An 18,225-nucleotide genomic window follows, 5' to 3' on the forward strand; every position below is an offset into this window, starting at 1 on the left:
CATTTAGAGACCTGGGTTAAGAATCCTGACTCTTAAACTCTCAAACTTTGTGATACAGGGCCAGGAATTTGAATTTTCTTCAACCTTGGTTTGTTCCTCTTATAAAAAGTGAATAATGATGTATATATCTCATAGTGTTATTACGAGAGTTAAAATGATGATAAATATAACATCTAGCACCTATGCACTCAGTAACAACTATTCTAATATGGTTGAGTTGGCAACAAAAACTGTTACTGAGAATCCATGAAGTTTTATTAAGAAATGAATTTTATGGTTCAGTAATAATTTCCAAAATAATTCGTTCAGTAATTTATTTACAAAATCTTTATTGAGTCAGTATTATGTACTAACAAATGTGCTGGGGATATGGGACCAGGCACAGTCTCTAGACTGATGGGACTTACAGTCTAGTGGGTAAGTTAGAATAGAGAAGAAGGAAAGGGAAATAATGGTGTCAAGACTTTTACCTGAAAAGGTTGAATTCTTTTCTATTTGACTAAGAAACGCATCTACTGAGAACACCTATTTTGTAGGCAAGCTGAACAGTTAGATACCCAAGTTATGTTATTACTGTGTAACTAACCATCCCAAAACTTAGTGGCTTATAACAAACATTTTGCATTATCTCTCATGGTTCTAGGGGTCGATGGGGACTCACTCAGCTGGGCTGTCCTCAGGATTTCTCACACACTTGCAGGCAAGTGGTGGCTGGGGCTAGAGTCATTGGAAGTCTCTGCTGGGTTCACTGACATGGCTTGCATGTGCTGCTTGCTGCTGGCTGGGAGCATGGGTGGGGCTGTCAACCAAGATGCCCCCATGAATCTTGGGCTTCTCACAACACAATGAGTGTTCCAAGAATGGGCGTTCAGAGAGACCTCGGTGGAAGCATCATGGATTATTACTACCCTCAGCTTTGGAAACCACAGCATCTCACTTCTCACTTAACACATAAACAGGCGGCCCCAGATTGAAGGGGTAAGGGATACCCAGGGCGTGGATTCAAAGAGGGGTAGTTCACTGGGGAGGGAGTGATAGGTATCCTTGGATCTGTGGAGATGAGCTACCACAGAAATCCTGCAGATAGCTGGAATCGTGGCTGTGGAGTAGGGATGAGTGATTGTGAGACAGGATTCAGATTTGGAAGACATCAGTGTAGAGGTTACAGTTAGAGCAAATGGAAGACCATTTTTAGAGGAGTGGAGACTTAAAGTTATTCAATGGAAGAAAAAACTGAACCAAAAATAGGTCTCGTAGGGGAAGAATGAAGAAAGTCTAAACTCAGGGGTGTTAATGTAGGGAAGTGTTTCATCAAGAAGCATGCTATCAAATTTAAATATCTCAGAGTCTGAGAAGAAAGAGATCTAGAAATGTATGTGATTTAACAAAAAGGAGATCAATGAGTCAGAGCATAGTATAATAAATACGTGCCAGGAGTTTGAGTTTATAGTAAAAGATTATCAGTTAGATTGCTCCAGAAGGACTTCATGAATGGAACGAGGCCTTAGCTGGCATTTGAAGGGTGTATCTGGGAATACATCCTGGAAAATACATTCTGGTTGTGTGTTTGGGCTGGTTGCATAGGGAGCCAACTGTTCACCAAACCCATCCTCATCTTGCTGGATATTCCACTGGACTACATTAGATGTTATATGACTCTGAGCTCTGATATGTGCCTATAACAACCGTCCGTGTGTGATTCTCCATGTTCTCTCTCCTTTTGAAGTAACCCTGGAAGTCATATGTTAAGGATGGCAGAGCTGAAAGATGGAAGAATCCTGAATCCCTGAACCACCCACTGTAGGAGAGTCACCTGCCAAGTAGGAACACCTGTTTTGGTTTTAAGTAAGCAATAAATAAACTTTTGTATTAAGTCACTGACAGTTTGGTTAATCTATTCCAATGACTAGCAATAGCTAGAAGTGAAAGCCTCCTTTAAAGGGCAAGAAACAGACTGATGAGGCTAGGGAGGAGGGCTGGGAATGGGAATAATTGGAGAAAAAATTGAAAAAGTTGGTGGTGGCCAGATTATGGAGGACTTCTTACAACATTGCGTCTTACATTTGTATTTTCAAATTTGAAAAACATGTCATATTATCTTTTTCTTACATAGCCTTATGAGGCAGATATTAATATTACATTTTAAAGATGATGAAATTTAGGCTTAAAGCCAGTGATTGTATCCTAAAGTTATGCAAGCACAGAGCTAAGGTTTGAATGCAGATTGACAGAGTTGGAGGCTACTACTCTCTCCAGTAAATGACAACTAACTCGTATGGCCAATTGAAAGTTGGAAACTATTACAAACAGTCTATGTGTTCAAGGCAGAGTCTAAGGATTATTATTTTGGTAGCAGCTTTTAGGATGAATGAGCAGTGATTCTAATTAATGGGCTTTGGAGGCAGCAAGGAGCAAAGTGATAAGCTTGAATTAAGGTGGTGGCAGATGAGAAGGAAAGGAAGGGTCAAAGTAAAGTTTTATGAAGAAAAAATTTACGGGGCCTGGATCCTGCATGTGAGATACAAGAGTGAGGCAGGATTAGATGCTACCTACTGTTAAGGTTCAAGTATGTCTGGGCATGTTTAGCAAAATGGTAGGGAAGGCCCCAGAAGAGTTAATTTGCATGGGGACTTCAATTTATCTTGAAAAGAGAACTTTTGTACCTGTCTGGGGGAATGGAAGAGAGGTGCTTATTCAATTCCCAGGGCCCTGGTCTAGATCTGAGACAGGCAGAGAGAGGCACAGAAGGCAAAAGCAGATGAAGATGGTTTCATAAAAGATTTGTGAAATGTGGGGCAAAAGACTGTTTCGGAGCTCAAGGAACAAACATGTTATGACATGGTGCTGGAATAACAGGTCCTCTTGCCTTTTTCTCATAGGACCTGCATGGCTCTGACCTGATGCGGCTTGAAGGGGATGTGCATTTTTTTGGAATTGAGTGCACTCTGCACATTTGGGAGCCTGGGGATAGCACAGGGGTAAGAATGGCATTTGGGAATTGTATCCCCTCAGAAGGTGCCAGTGGGGCAGCAGCACCTGTGCTCCTGTGGAGTAAGCAGGCAAGGGCTTCTCATCTGCATAAGTGGGACACTCACAGGGGGCTCAGGAACACCTGGTTGGGGTGAGGGGAGGGCCTTGTAGCACATGGGGACAATGGGTGAGCAAAATTTGAATTATTGCTATTGATGTAGTTATTTGCCTCTAACAATTGGTGAGCCCTGGGGAAATTCTGGATCCCACTGGGACCCATGCTGAGAATATTAATGTATAATTTAATGAGGAGACACCTTCCACACACAAGTTGGGATCATTTAAGGATTGAGACCTGAACAACAAAAACCGGCTTACTTATACAAATGTAACCTAATCCTAACCATTTTTAAGCTTCTTATTGTGCTCTTTTACTTGATGAGACTTGGTCTGGCAGCATCCTTGGTGTTTAAGAGGTTATATTTTCAGAAAAAAAGAATTTTTTTTTTTTACTTGAATGTTTCAAAATGCTTTCATGGTATGTGAAGAAAGCCACTTGATTAAAGCATCTGTAGTTTACATTAAATCCCTTTCTTCTTTCCAAAGAATGTAAAGTTCTGGCACATACTAAAAGGGTTAAACTACACCTGGCCCTTTCACTGTGTCATTGTGAATATTGTGAGTAAAGTCCAAAATATGAGTCTTCATGTGAATATTTGGTAATTTCTCCCTGCCCCGCCCCCGCACCCGGAGCCCCGCCCCATGCATCTCACGCTGTAAATATGTTACTCATTTATCAAGTATTGTGTGGTGAGCAAGCAAATTGGCACTTTTGACACCCCCTCCAGTAGTAAGGGGAGAAAACCTGTAGAGACTAAACCTTTGCTCATTCATCTGTTCATTGTACCACCCTTCTCTTACAGAACCCACTAACTAGAAGCCTCCTGGTACTGGTTCTGCATCTGTTTGCTCCTTCTTCCGTGTTTTTGAGATGCAGAGCTGCTTGTTTAAACACACAAAACCCATCTACACGTTGAGTTTAGATGAGACCATCCTAAGCCACAGGCTATTATTTTTCCTGCTTTGAGTATCACTACCTCACTCGCATTTGTTATCCTCCAAGAAATGGCTCCCAAGGGCGAGGGAGCAGCCGTGTACCTTCCTTCTCCCCTTCTCAGCGGCCCTGCTTATTTGATAGATTGCTCCATTAAAACAAATCTATTTACTTAAAGACGGACTGCCAGACTTCCATAAACACTTGTGAGAGTAAGACAGTCCAGTTCGTTGTTCTCTGCCCAGCCATTATCCACGTTGTTTCAAGCCTTCTGTATTTTGGCCTGGAGGACAGAGACTTGGAGGTCGGTGTGGCCACATTTTCTGCAGGAGCTGTTTCTGGCACTCCGGGTGTTGCTCATTCCCTTAGCTGCAGCAGGGGAGCCAGTGTCACTTGTAGGCAAGAATACAAAGCAAACTGAAATGCTAAAGAAATAAGTTGGCAGCGCATGTTCCACAGGCCCAATCCAACAACAACCTAGTACCCATTTAACTTTTGCCCATTTGTTTTATTTGTTGCATAATATGCTTTAAGTCAAAGTTAGCACAAACAACTCATTCATCCAGTATTTATTGAATGTCTGTGATGTGGCAGGTACATCATAGGCATTGAGGCAATGAGGATATAGCATCGAACTAAATCAGACAATAATCACTGCTCTTCTGAAGCAAACATTCTGGTGGGAAAAGAAAACAATTATTAATATTGCATATTAAGTGAAAATTATGCAGTTAAACATAAAATTACAGGGCTTCACATATTTCATAAATCTATTTGAAATAACATACAATGTCTTATCACTTTACAGTTTGTAAATAGTTTTTTATATATCAGGTGAAATCAAGGAGGTACTTTCATATGTTTCAACTTTATTATCGTTTCAGTAGCTCTGTGAGGTGGGCATTATTTACCCTGTTTACTAATGGTGAAGCTAAGCTCAGAGTTGGTTGTATAAGCCCAGCTTTGCAGAGTCACCTCAAGCTCAGACACTCTGACAGAGCAACTAGAACAAAACCTCAAACCATGGGTCCAATGAGTTGTATGTTTTTGAAATAATACTGGTAAAAATGTAAACACTCAAGGTTGATAGTGGTCTGACAGTGGTGGGAGACTCAAGGAGATTCATAAATTATGCTACTGTCACTTGCATCCGTCCATACTTTGCCTCTTAGGGTGTTAAATACTCAAGAAATCTCCAGGAGGGGTGTGTGGTACAAGCAGTGGGAAACTAAGCACCACACTCTTCTGCCTTGCAGTGAGATGCTGGAAAAAGACTACTGCATTTAGAGTTTCCATACCTGAGTCTCAGTTGAATCTGTGATGTGGGCTGAAGATTCCAATTATTGGGAATGTGTCTGGGACATTCTGGGGTCCATGAACTCCAGAAACAAAAAACCCCAAACTCCCTTCAGAGGCAAAGTCCTGCACTGAAGAGAAACTGCTGGGAGTAGAATCCAACCTGACAGTAGGAATAACAACACCAACAGAATGAGAAATTCCAGTAAGAATGGGAGAGGGAGCAGAGAAGGAACATCTCAGAAAGCCAGGTTGTATTTATCTCCTTAAAAACAACAAAAGAGGTAATTCTAGAGCTATGGGCCTAGACAAGTGATCTAGACACATCCTTCTCTCCTAAAAGTGGAGAAAAACTCATCTGTCTGAAAAATGAGCAACAGAAAAAGGATCGTGGGTGAATCACATACAACGTTATGCAAAAAGGAAAATAAAAAGCAGAAAATGTCTCTATTCAATGAAGAATTTAGAAAAATATGCCAAAATAGATGACAGTTATAACCAGATGTTTCAAAATAAGCTAAAAAATTTAAGAAAGTGATAGAAACTATGAAAGAACAACAGAAATAAGAATTAGAAAAAACTCGGAAATGAGAATTGGGCAAAAGGATCATTTCAATGACAACAGAATTTATAAAAAAAAAACTTTTTTAAAAATTAGAAATGATAAAACTGGGAAGAAAATAAAATTTAATTAACACAATGAATATTGTCTTAAGAGAAATAGAGGAGGGAAAAAGAAAAAAATTTAAAAATCAAGAAATGAAGGAAAGAAAAAGTGAGAGAAAGTGATATATAAAAGAACAAAGAACATCCAATATACATACTATAGGAACCCCCAAAGAAGAAAAGCAAATAAATGAAGCACAAGAAGTACTAAAATCTGTAATATGAGGAAACTTTCCTGAAATAAAAAAATGAAGTCAGGTCTCATATTAAAAGGAATGACTTGGGAAAACTGGTCCCCAGAAAACCAACACCAAGACATATTCTAGTAAACTATTGGACCTGAAAGAGACAGAGAAAAAAGATACTTTGGTTATCCAGGCAAGAGGACAATTCACGTGTTAGGGAAAATAAATAAAATTTTCATCAGACCACCCAAGAGCAGTATGTTAGCCAGAGAACAACAGAATAACAATTACAATACTTAAGAAAATGTCAGCTAAGGAGTTTATATTCAGCCAACCTTACCTTCACACGTACAGTTCAGACACGCTTTATGACCATGCCCAAACTTAGGAAGTGGCAATCCTATGAGTTCTTCCTGAGGAATCTACAAGAGCCTGTGACTTAGACAACCCTGATTACTGTCAAGGTGTTGGTGGAAGGGCTGGTGGGCCTTGCTGGTGGAAATGTTCCATTAAAAGGAGGAAGCAAACTAGGAGAAGGAAGGATGGTATTCAGGATGTGTGGGATCCAATGCAAAACGGGTGAAAGCAAGAATAATCTGACAGATGCCTCTACAGAAAACTGTCTTCAATAGAAGCATGTTGGAGGGTATGGGAAACTTAGTCAGATGTTTAAACAAAGCACATGAAAAAAATAAGACAATTATTAATTCCAGGACAGACAAAAAGTTGTATGAGAAATTAAATATAATCATAGTATATTACCTGACTTAATGAATAATATGTACATAGTCAAAATACAGAAACTGAATATAGATATGACTCAAGATATATTAATAAGACAAATTATATTTAGAGAATAATGAAGGGGAAAAGATGGTATAATTGAACTATTATCCTAATCCACTATAGTAAAAAGTCAATAGCTAATGAATCAAGTAATAGGATTATATTGTATATATTATTCAGAAATATGGAGGCAAAAAATGGAGGAGAAACAGTAAAAGAGTTTGAAGACATTGTTTCTGGGGGAAAAAGATAAGGAATGTAAGAGGGATAAGGGACTGTTGTTTTGGTTATAAGCCTTTTAGTCCAATCTGATGTTTTTAGACAGGGTCTAGCTCTGTCGCCCAGGCTAGAGTGCAGTGGCATGATCTTGGCTCACTGCAACCTCCGCCTCCTGGGTTCAAGTGATTCTCCTGACTCAGCCTTCCGAGTAGCTGGGATTACAGGCACTCACCACCACGCCTGGCTAATTTTTGTACTTTTAGTAGAGATGGGGTTTCACCATATTGGCCAGGCTGGTCTTGAACTTCTGGCCTCAAGTGATCCACCCACCTCGTCCTCCCAAAGTGCTGGTATTACAGGCGTGAGCCACCGCACCAGGCCCCTATCTGACTTTTTGTCCAAAGTGCACGTAATCTTTGATAACAAATGAAAATGATAATTAAAATAGAAAAGCCTCCACTGAGCCCTGACTTTCAGACAAAACCAACTCCCTGCCCGTCACATTCCCAAGGGCCTCACCCTGGCAGGTGACCAGCCGTCTCTCCATGGTCTCTTCCAGACTCCTTGAGGTCTGAACAAGAACCACTGATGCAGAACGTGAAGACTGGAAGTGTTCATTAGCGACCACCCTTTGTTTGACTGATGAGGAAATCAAGGCTGATGGTGAGTGGCTGGCCCCAATGTACTGCTCTCTTGTTGTGTCTGACTTAGATCTTTGGTCTCCTGCCCGTGATTGGTGTTCTTTCTGCTGTCACAAAGTGCTCCCTCCAGTGAGTTTATTCAGTCCATGTGAACATCTCCCTTCAGGCCGCTGGTGGTCTCAGCGCCTGCTTTTCCCCTATCCTCTTAGGCATGCTCTGATATGAACTATTTTGGAGCTGCCTTTGGGCTGTTTGGCCTGTGAGTCCAGTGCACTTTAACCTGCCCTCTGCTGCCCTCTGCTGGCGACATCTGGGCTTTGCTGTTCACCCTTTTGGGCGTGGCCCCACCACTTCCTTTCTGTGAAGAACATTCTTTGCGTCTGGGCATGATTGTGCCCTCTGACTTGTGCCAATCCATGTTGACTAGTCCCGTCTGTTACCTGGGAGCTTGTTAGGAATGCAGAACCCTAGGCCCCACTCTGTATTTATTGAATCAGAATCTGCATTTTAACTAGATCCCAAGTGATTCATATGCACATTAAAGTTTGAAAAGCACTGTTTTGGGTCAAACTCAGCTACATTCAGGAAACAGTCGAGATCAATCTTTTCCACTCAGTAATTATCTTGGATCACTCTAGTACCTGTTCCAGTTCTGTCACTTGGTAATGATGATTTCTGGTCCAGATGCTTTTTTCTGCCCGCACGGCTGTCTGCAGTAACAGAGAGCAGGAAGTGCCATACTTCGAATTCTAAATTTTAAAAATCCACTAAATTAAAACCTGAGATGGCAGGAAGGCATAGCACATGAATTGTGCTACAATATTTCAATCCTCTTGCATCTTTTCCCCTTTACCTCCCACAATTAATAGAAATGTCATTTTGGCTTTGAAGATAGACTAAACTTGTCCTGTGAGTTTAAAAAAGGTCTGTTTTGGTTTTGGAGGGTTTTGTTTTATTTTGTTGTGACATGGTCTTGCTCTGTCACCCAGGCATGTGCCACCACACCCAGATAAATTTTAAATTTTTAGTAGAGACATGGTCTCTTCTCCCAATGTTGCCCAGGCTGACCTTGAACTCCTGAGCTCAAGTGATCCTCCCGCTTCAGCCTCCCAAAGTGTTGGGATTCCAGGTGTGTGCCACGGCACCCAGTCTCTATTTTGTTTATAAATTATAAAATCTTTTTATATAATTGCACTGGGTATTTGGGAGACATTAGTCTGTGGGGTTTTCAGAATGCTAGAAATACAGCATGTTACTTAATGAAGTATTCCCCCCATGTTCTCTTGCACAACTTCATTCATTCTCAGGCATTTGACTCTCAAAGGTTTACTAAACACCCACCGTAGACCAGACATGTGTTAGGTTCTGAGAATTCAGGGCAGATGTGGCTCCTACTTTCATTGATATTCCAGTCTAATGTGGAAGACAGCGATTAAACAAATTATGATTTCATAACAATTGTATCAAGAGAAACTGATGAAAGTTCAAATTGACTTCCACGAAAAAATGACATTTAAATGGAGACTTAAAGGATATTGGAGTTGGTGAGAGGTGAATGGGAAAGAGCAATTTAAGCCAAGAAAGTCCTGAGAGGAGCAGGAGCTGAGTGGGAGCACCAGAAAAAGGAGTGTGGCCGAGCACAAGCTGGAGACGGTCTGTGAGGGACATTGAGGCCAAACGGGGCAGGGTTTAGTAGTACCTGGAAGTTAGCTGGTGGTTGATCTTATTGTAAGAACAATGGGAGCCACTGGAGAGTTAAACACAGGGAAAATGCTGTGATATAATTTTTTCATTCTCACCAAACATGCTATTGTTCATGCAGGTTGAAGCTCACCCTAAATCTCTGGGCCATGGTATCACTTATGGGCATGCCAGACTTTGGGTTGAGTGTAGGCTCTGAAACCATATCCCCCTGTTCCCAGCCGACCAGAAAAGACAACTAGTTCTCTTCCTTCTGCATGCCCCAAGAACACAGAACTGTAGACTGGGGCTACCCATGTTCCATCTACTTCCTGAAAGAGGTCCTCCCCTCCACTCTCTGCCATCCAGCCCCCACTTGCTCCAAAACTTTAGTAAATGGGTTTAATGTAGTCTGAAGTTTTTCTACAGAGTATATTTATCGCCATAGCAAATGATGCTCATTCTTTGAAAACAAGCCTCTGGTGTATAAACTATAAGGATAGTTTTATCCAGGCATAAAGCAAAGAGAGTGATACCAGTTCATGCCTGGATAGAATTACTGGAAAGGGGAGTTCAAAGAGAGAATTCTGCTTTGACAAGAAGAATTTCAAAATATGACTTTGCCCCCAAAAAATTTTACTTCAGAAGGGGGGACTCACACTATTCGAGAAGGAGTAGGCAGGTTGTTTAGAAACTGAAAATTGATTAAGCGGGCATGTTTGCTTTTATGGCTTACAGCAGAGTAGAAGAAAAATAACACTAATCTATTATTAGAAATGCAATTTGCTTTTAAATCAATTATACAGAGACTGTGAGAAAGTGGAGTCAAAATAAACTTAGTATAAGTCGGGAAGATTTTACTCTGTAACTAGGTTTTGTTTTTTTTTGGTTCTATATTTTGCTATTACTAAAAAATTGTTTATTTAGTGAAATACATTAAAGTTTTCTTACCACGCATAACTACTTTTTACATAATTAGCCCTTCCGTAGCAGTATTTCACATCTGTCTTTGCCATAAGTCCCAAGGGCAGCTGAACGCAGGCTGCAATGGGCCACATTGATTGGCCACCTGAGCTTGTGGCTCGGTCTAGCAAACAGGGTCCCCAGAGATATCCCAAGAAGTCTAGAGGACCAGTCTCAGAAAATAAACCAATGTTGGTGTGTGTTTTGTAAAAAAGTTTCTCCAAACTCACATTTAGCACTTCTGTGATCACAGCACTACCTATTGCTTTGGGTTGAAGCCAAGAATCTGCTTTTGCAATTTTAGTCTTCTTCCAATATGTCAAAAGATGGTGTAAAATTCTCAGACCCGGCTGATCATATATTGATTTATACATTTCTATTTCCACCTACATAAGCACACGCCATATAACTCACCAGGGCCTTCAGGAATAAAATCACACAATGACAGGTAGTAACTCTAAGAATCCTGCACAATCAGTGAGTGTCCGAGCTCTTCTAGAACTCTCTGTGAGCCATCAATAGAGCAGGTGCAGTTTGAGGATGATTTATTCTTCAACTGAAGTTGATTCAAGTCACTTTCTAGGGAAAAAAGTGTTGCTTCTTAGGGAGCTATTTCTCTCCACATTTCCTTTTCACTCACCAATCTTGCTTAAACCAGGCTCCCTTTTAACAGGGAATGTGGAAGTAAGAATGCAGAACCCCATTCTGAGGAACAAACAGCATTTAACAGGTGAACTTGTAGAAAGAAGACCAGTATTTGCGCACCATCAAACTTAGTAGGGCATTTCTAGTTGAACAGAAATGTTTTCTTTGCGGACAGATATCTAAGGGCTCTCACACTTTCATTTCTTGGGAAGATAATAAATGCAGTAAAATATGTTGTTTGCTTTAGATATTCTGGATGCCTTTTCCTGTGGGATTTCTTCATGCGCCTTTTTTGTGCTGTTTTTTGTTTCTGTGTACAAGAGAGAAATGTGTTTCTCTTATGGCTAGTGGCAAAAGTAAGCCAGGCTGGAGGTTTTTTCATTTACTGTAAACTGTAACTTCCTTATAGCAAGGTGCTTAGTATTGGGGGATGGAGTTTACAGAATGAATACAGTTGAGTGAGGTTAGAAAGAAAATCAGAGACAAAGAAAGTGGCTATATTGAGGATGTTTAAAATGTTCTATTTTCTGCAGAGCCACGTATAACAAACTGACCTCTGGGAGCCGTATTCACAAGCTCATTAAAAGCCCAGAGCTAGAAAAAGCCTCCAGATGTATGGCCTATTTCTCACTCCATCCTTGCCATGGTTGGGCTTAGGAACTTTGACTACCCTGGTGAAGAAGGAGAGAAAAAGAAGTGGGAGGGAGAGAATCATTTCAAATGAAAGGTTTAAATTTGAAGTGACTGGGTAAACTTAAGTGAAAATAAAGACTCTAAAGCTAAGCTAACATCGGTTTTGGAAACATAAAGCAGTGTAAATTTTTGCACATCCCACTCTCAGTACAGAATCTCTGAAACTTAAATCTGTTCAGGCACCAAGCAGAGCCCAGAGCAGTATTGTACGGTAGTTCTTCCCAAGAGCACTTCCGTGCATAGAACTTACAAGCCGTCCTACTGAGTTTCCCAAAACGAAATCATCACTGGATGTTCCTTTGATACCAAAAAAAAAAATAATAATAATAAAAAAAGAAGAAAGAGGAGGAGGAGGAGGAGGAGGAGGAGGAGGAAAAGAAGTTGTCATTCTTTTTCTGGCATTGGCCAGTTTTGTAATGTTAAAATTTGATATTTGTTAAATGTATACAACATGCCTGGTCCTGTGTGCCTCTGGGGTAAAGATGAAAATATGGTACAGTCTTGCCCATGAAGACGTGACATTCTAGTCAGAGACATTAGATATATGCATGTTGAATACATGGTTAAGGAATAGGACAGCATATCATGAAGTGATCATTGGGTAAAACTGAATAACAATGACATTTATTGCACACCTGCTATGCAACAGCTTCTGTATTAATCACTCTATGTCTATTAACTCTTTTACCCTGACAACAATCCTACAGGGTAGGGGCAATTATTTATTTATTTATTTTATTATTATTATACTTTAAGTTTTAGGGTACATGTGCACAATATGCAGATTAGTTACATATGTATACATGTGCCATGCTGGTGTGCTGCACCCATTAACTCGTCATTTAGCATTTGGTATATCTCCTAATGCTATCCCTCCCCTCTCCCCCCACCCCACAACAGTCCCCAGAGTGTGATGTTCCCCTTCCTGTGTCCATGTGTTCTCATTGTTCAATTCCCATCTGTGAGTGAGAACATGCGGTGTTTGGTTTTTTGTCCTTGCGATAGTTTACTGAGAATGATGATTTCCAATTTCATCCATGTCCCTAAAAAGGACATGAACTCATCATTTTTTTGTAGCTGCATAGTATTCCATGGTGTATATGTGCCACATTTTCTTAATCCAGTCTATCATTGTTGGACATTTGGGTTGGTTCCAAGTCTTTGCTATTGGGAATAGTGCCTCAATAAACATACGAGTGCATGTGTCTTTATAGCAGCATGATTTATAGTCCTTTGGGTATATACCCAGTAATGGGATGGCTGGGTCAAATGGTATTTCTAGTTCTAGATCCCTGAGGAATCGCCACACTGACTTCCACAATGGTTGAACTAGTTTACAGTCCCACCAACAGTGTAAAAGTGTTCCTATTTCTCCACATGCTCTCCAGCACCTGTTGTTTCCTGACTTTTTAATGATCGCCATTCTAACTGGTGTGAGATGGTATCTCATTGTGGTTTTTATTTGCATTTCTCTGACGGCCAGTGATGATGAGCGTTTTTTCATGTGTGTTTTGGCTGCATAAATGTCTTCTTTTGAGAAGTGTCTGTTCATATCCTTTGCCCACTTTTTGATGGGGTTGTTTGTTTTTTTCTTGTCAATTTGTTGGAGTTCATGGTAGATTCTGGATATTAGCCCTTTGTCAGATGAGTAGGTTGTGAAAATTTTCTCCCATTTTGTAGGTTGCCTGTTCACTCTGATGGTAGTTTCTTTTGCTGTGCAGAAGCTCTTGAGTTCAATGAGATCCCATTTGTCAATTTTGGCTTTTGTTGCCATGCTTTTGGTGTTTTAGACATGAAGTCCTTGCCCATGCCTATGTCCTGAATGGTAATGCCTATGTTTTCTTCTAGGGTTTTTATGGTTTTAGGTCTAACGTTTAAGTCTTTAATCCATCTTGAATTAATTTTTGTGTAAGGTGTAAGGAAGGGATCCAGTTTCAGCTTTCTCCATATGGCTAGCCAGTTTTCCCAGCACCATTCATTAAATAGGGAGTCCTTTCCCCATTGCTTGTTTTTCTCAGGTTTGTCAAAGATCAGATAGTTGTAGATATGTGGCGTTATTTCTGAGGGCTCTGTTCTGTTCTATTGATCTATATCTCTGTTTTGGTACCAGTACCATCCTGTTTTGGTTACTGTAGCCTTGTAGTATAGTTTGAAGTCAGGTAGCGTGATGCCTCCAGCTTTGTTGTTTTGGCTTAGGATTGACTTGGTGATGTGGGCTCCTTTTTGGTTCCATATGAACTTTAAAGTAGTTTTTCCAATGCTGTGAAGAAAGTCATTGGTAGCTTGATGGGGATGGCGTTGAATCTATAAATTATCTTGGGCAGTATGGCCATTTTCACGATATTGATTCTTCCTACCCATGAGCATGGAATGTTCTTCCATTTGTTTGTATCCTCTTTTATTTCATCGAGCAGTGGTTTGTAGTTCTCCTTGAAGAGTTCCTTCACGTCCCTTGTAAGTTGGATTCCTAAGTATTTTATTCCCTTTGAAGCAATTGTGAATGGGAGTTCACTCATGATTTGGCTCTCTGTTTGTCTGTTATTGGTGTATAAGAATGCTTGTGATTTTTGTACATTGATTTTGTATCCTGAGACTTTGCTGAAGTTGCTTATCAGCTTAAGGAGATTTTGGGCTGAGACAATGGGGTTTTCTAGATATACAATCATGTCGTCTGCAAACAGGGACAGTTTGACTTCCTCTTTTCCTAATTGAATACCCTTGATTTCCTTCTCCTGCCTAATTGCCCTGGCCAGAACTTCCAACACTATGTTGAATAGGACTGGTGAGAGAGGGCATCCCTGTCTTGTGCCAGTTTTCAAAGGGAATGCTTCCAGTTTTTGCCCATTCAGTATGATATTGGCTGTAGGTTTGTCATAGATAGCTCTTATTATTTTGAGATACGTCGCATCAATACCTAATTTATTGAGAGTTTTTAGCATGAAGGGTTGTTGAATTTTGTCAAAGGCCTTTTCTGCATCTATTGAGATAATCATGTGGTTTTTGTCTTTGGTTCTGTTTATATGCTGGATTACATTTATTGATTTGCATATATTGAACCAGCCTTGCATCCCAGGGATGAAGCCCACTTGATCATGGTGGATAAGCTTTTTGGTGTGCTGCTGGATTCGGTTTGCCAGTATTTTATTGAGGATTTTTGCATCAATGTTCATCAAGGATATTGGTCTAAAATTATCTTTTTTTGTTGTGTCTCTGCCCGGCTTTGGTATGAGGATGATGCTGGCCTCATAAAATGAGTTAGGGAGGATTCCCTCTTTTTCTATTGATTGGAATAGTTTCAGAAGGAATGGTACCAGTTCCTCCTTGTACCTCTGGTAGAATTCGGCTGTGAATCCATCTGGTCCTGGACTCTTTTTGGTTGGTAAGCTATTGATTATTGCCACAATTTCAGCTCTTGTTATTGGTCTATTCAGAGATTCAACTTCTTCCTGATTTAGTCTTGGGAAAGTGTATGTGTTGAGGAATTTATCCATTTCTTCTAGATTTTCTAGTTTATTTGCGTGAGGTGTTTGTAGTATTCTCTGATGGTAGTTTGTATTTCTGTGGGATTGGTGGTGATATCCCCTTTATCATTTTTTATTGTGTCTATTTGATTCTTCTCTCTTTTTTTCTTTATTAGTCTTGCTAGTGGTCTATCAATTTTGTTGATCTTTTCAAAAAACCAGCTCCTGGATTCATTAATTTTTTGAAGGGTTTTTTGTGTCTCTATTTCCTTCAGTTCTGCTCTGATTTTAGTTATTTCTTGCCTTCTGCTAGCTTTTGAATGTGTTTGCTCTTGCTTTTCTAGTTCTTTTAATTGTGACATTAGGGTGTCAATTTTGGATCTTTCCTGCTTTCTCTTGTGGGCATTTAGTGCTATAAATTTCCCTCTACACACTGCTTTGAATGTGTCCCAGAGATTCTGGTATGTTGTGTTTTTGTTCTCGTTGGTTTCAAAGAACATCTTTATTTCTGCCTTCATTTTGTTATGTACCCAGTAGTCATTCAGGAGCAGGTTGTTCAGTTTCCATGTAGTTGAGCAGTTTTGAGTGAGTTTCTTAATCCTGAGTTCTAGTTTGATTGCACTGTGGTCTGAGAGACAGTTTGTTATAATTTCTGTTCTTTTACATTTGCTGAGGAGAGCTTTACTTCCAAGTATGTGGTCAATTTTGGAATAGGTGTGGTGTGGTGCTGAAAAGAATGTATATTCTGTTGATTTGGTGTGGAGAGTTCTGTAGATGTCTATTAGGTCTGCCTGGTGCAGAGCTGAGATCAATTCCTGGGTATCCTTGTGACTTTCTGTCTCGTTGATCTGTCTAATGTTGACAGTGGGGTATTAAAGTCTCCCATTATTATTGTGTGGGAGTCTAAGTCTCTTTGTAGGTCACTCAGGACTTGCTTTATGAACCTGGGTGCTCCTGTATTGGGTGCATATATATATAGGATAGTTAGCTCTTCTTGTTGAATTGATCCCTTTACCATTATGTAATGTCCTTCTTTGTCTCTTTTGATCTTTGTTGGTTTTAAGTCTGTTTTATCAGAGACTAGGATTGCAACCCCTGCCTTTTTTTGTTTTCCATTTGCTTGATAGATCTTCCTCCATCCTTTTATTTTGAGCCTATGTGTCTCTGCACGTGAGATGGGTTTCCTGAATACAGCACACTGATGGGTCTTGACTCTTTATCCAATTTGCCAGTCTGTGTCTTTTAATTGGAGCATTTAGTCCATTTACATTTAAAGTTAATATTGTTATGTGTGAATTTGATCCTGTCATTATGATGATAGCTAGTTATTTTGCTCGTTAGTTGATGCAGTCTCTTCCTAGTCTCGATGGTCTTTACATTTTGGCGTGATTTTGCAGCGGCTGATACCGGTTGTTCCTTTCCATGTTTAGCGCTTCCTTCAGGAGCTCTTTTACGGCAGGCCTGGTGGTGACAAAATCTCTCAGCATTTGCTTCTCTGTAAAGTATTTTATTTCTCCTTCACTTATGAAACTTAGTTTGGCTGGATATGAAATTCTGGGTTGAAAACTGTTTTCTTTAAGAGTGTTGAATATTGGCCCCCACTCTCTTCTGGCTTGTAGAGTTTCTGCCGAGAGATCCGCTGTTAGTCTGGTGGGCTTCCCTTTGTGGGTAACCCAACCTTTCTCTCTGGCTGCGGTAGGGGCAATTATTATCCCCATTTTACAGAAGAGAAAGTGGAGATACAGAAAGTGAGTGCCATCTTTGGGCACTGTGTCGTTGGACTAGCATTCAAACCTGGCCTGAGCTTTGCTGCCTCCCAGAGTTAAAAGGAGGGAGGAGAGCATGGGCCAAAGTTATTCGAGTGACTTCTTAGGAGAAGCAGAGTTGAGCTGGGTCCAGCAATAAGAGTAGGCAGTTGTGAATTGCTAGAAGTGGAGGTTGGAAGGCCTTCCAGGTAGGAGAACAGCATGAACACAGGAGGGCTCCAGGCAGGATGAGTGGAAGGGTACTAAAGAGAAACTCTGACATGGAGGCCAGTGTGTTCCAGTGGAAAGAGAACAGTCTCCAGGGTTACGCCCATCTTAGGTTCCAGCCCAGTCACTTACTTGCTTCAACTTCCCTGAGCTTAAGTTTCTTCATCTATATATTGGAAGCAAATTAATAACCTCATCACAGAGTTGTGAGTAGTCAAGATATGATTCATATAATCTCTTAGCACAGAAACTATCACATTGTCGGTGCCCAATGAAAGGAAGCTATTATATTATTCTGAAAGATATGTTAGGAGAAGTGGGAAACTCATGCTGAACAGGGAGATGTGACCAGATTGTGGAAGGTCTTGTAAATCAGGTGGCAGTGAATAGGCATGTCATGGTAGCCACTTGGGAAAAGAAGTCACAAACTTCAGGCCTTATATGACTTATAAATGAACAATGATCAATATGGTGGGCTGTGACAAGGGCTTTTTTTTTTAATAAAATAGAGCTAGAATTGAAATTTCATGGTGCTTCAGGGATAATACATTATTGTTTTATGATTTTCTTGATTCAGTTTGTATGTATTTTTGTATGTGTATTTTATACATGTATGTGCAGGGTAACTATAAAAATTACTTCTTACTGTAGGTTGAGGTGAAAAAGGTTGAAAAACCACTGATTTAGATTTTGTCCTCCTCTACCAATTCCAGATGTCCTGATAAATAACAACTTGCCTACAAGAGCCAGAGAAATTTTGAAATGCCTGACATTGTAGTAAGTACCGATTTTAAACCACAGCAAAGTGAGTGAGACTGCATAGAAAGTTTTTCTTGACTTTATCCTGTGGGGCTGCAGTGGCACAAAATGGTGCCCTGACATAGTTTTGATGTTTGTCCCCCTCAAATCTCATGTTGAGATGTGATTCCCAATGTTGGAGGTGGCGCCCGGTGGAAGGTGTTTGGATCATGGGAGCAGTTACCTCATGAATGG

The 18,225-nt window shown here is 40.3% G+C and overlaps 1 long non-coding RNA gene across 1 annotated transcript; it reads left to right on the plus strand.

Moving 5' to 3' along the window:
• The first annotated feature begins 1,600 nt into the window (after nucleotides 1–1,600).
• Nucleotides 1,601–18,009, plus strand: LOC129049755 (uncharacterized). Its single transcript, XR_008513062.2, has 4 exons — nucleotides 1,601–1,845; nucleotides 2,880–2,978; nucleotides 7,736–7,839; nucleotides 17,946–18,009. It is a non-coding gene; the product is annotated as an uncharacterized LOC129049755 (long non-coding RNA).
• Nucleotides 18,010–18,225: the final 216 nt, after the last annotated feature.

Source organism: Pongo abelii, chromosome 15 (assembly GCF_028885655.2).
Source record: "Pongo abelii isolate AG06213 chromosome 15, NHGRI_mPonAbe1-v2.0_pri, whole genome shotgun sequence".
Lineage (NCBI taxonomy): Eukaryota > Metazoa > Chordata > Mammalia > Primates > Hominidae > Pongo > Pongo abelii.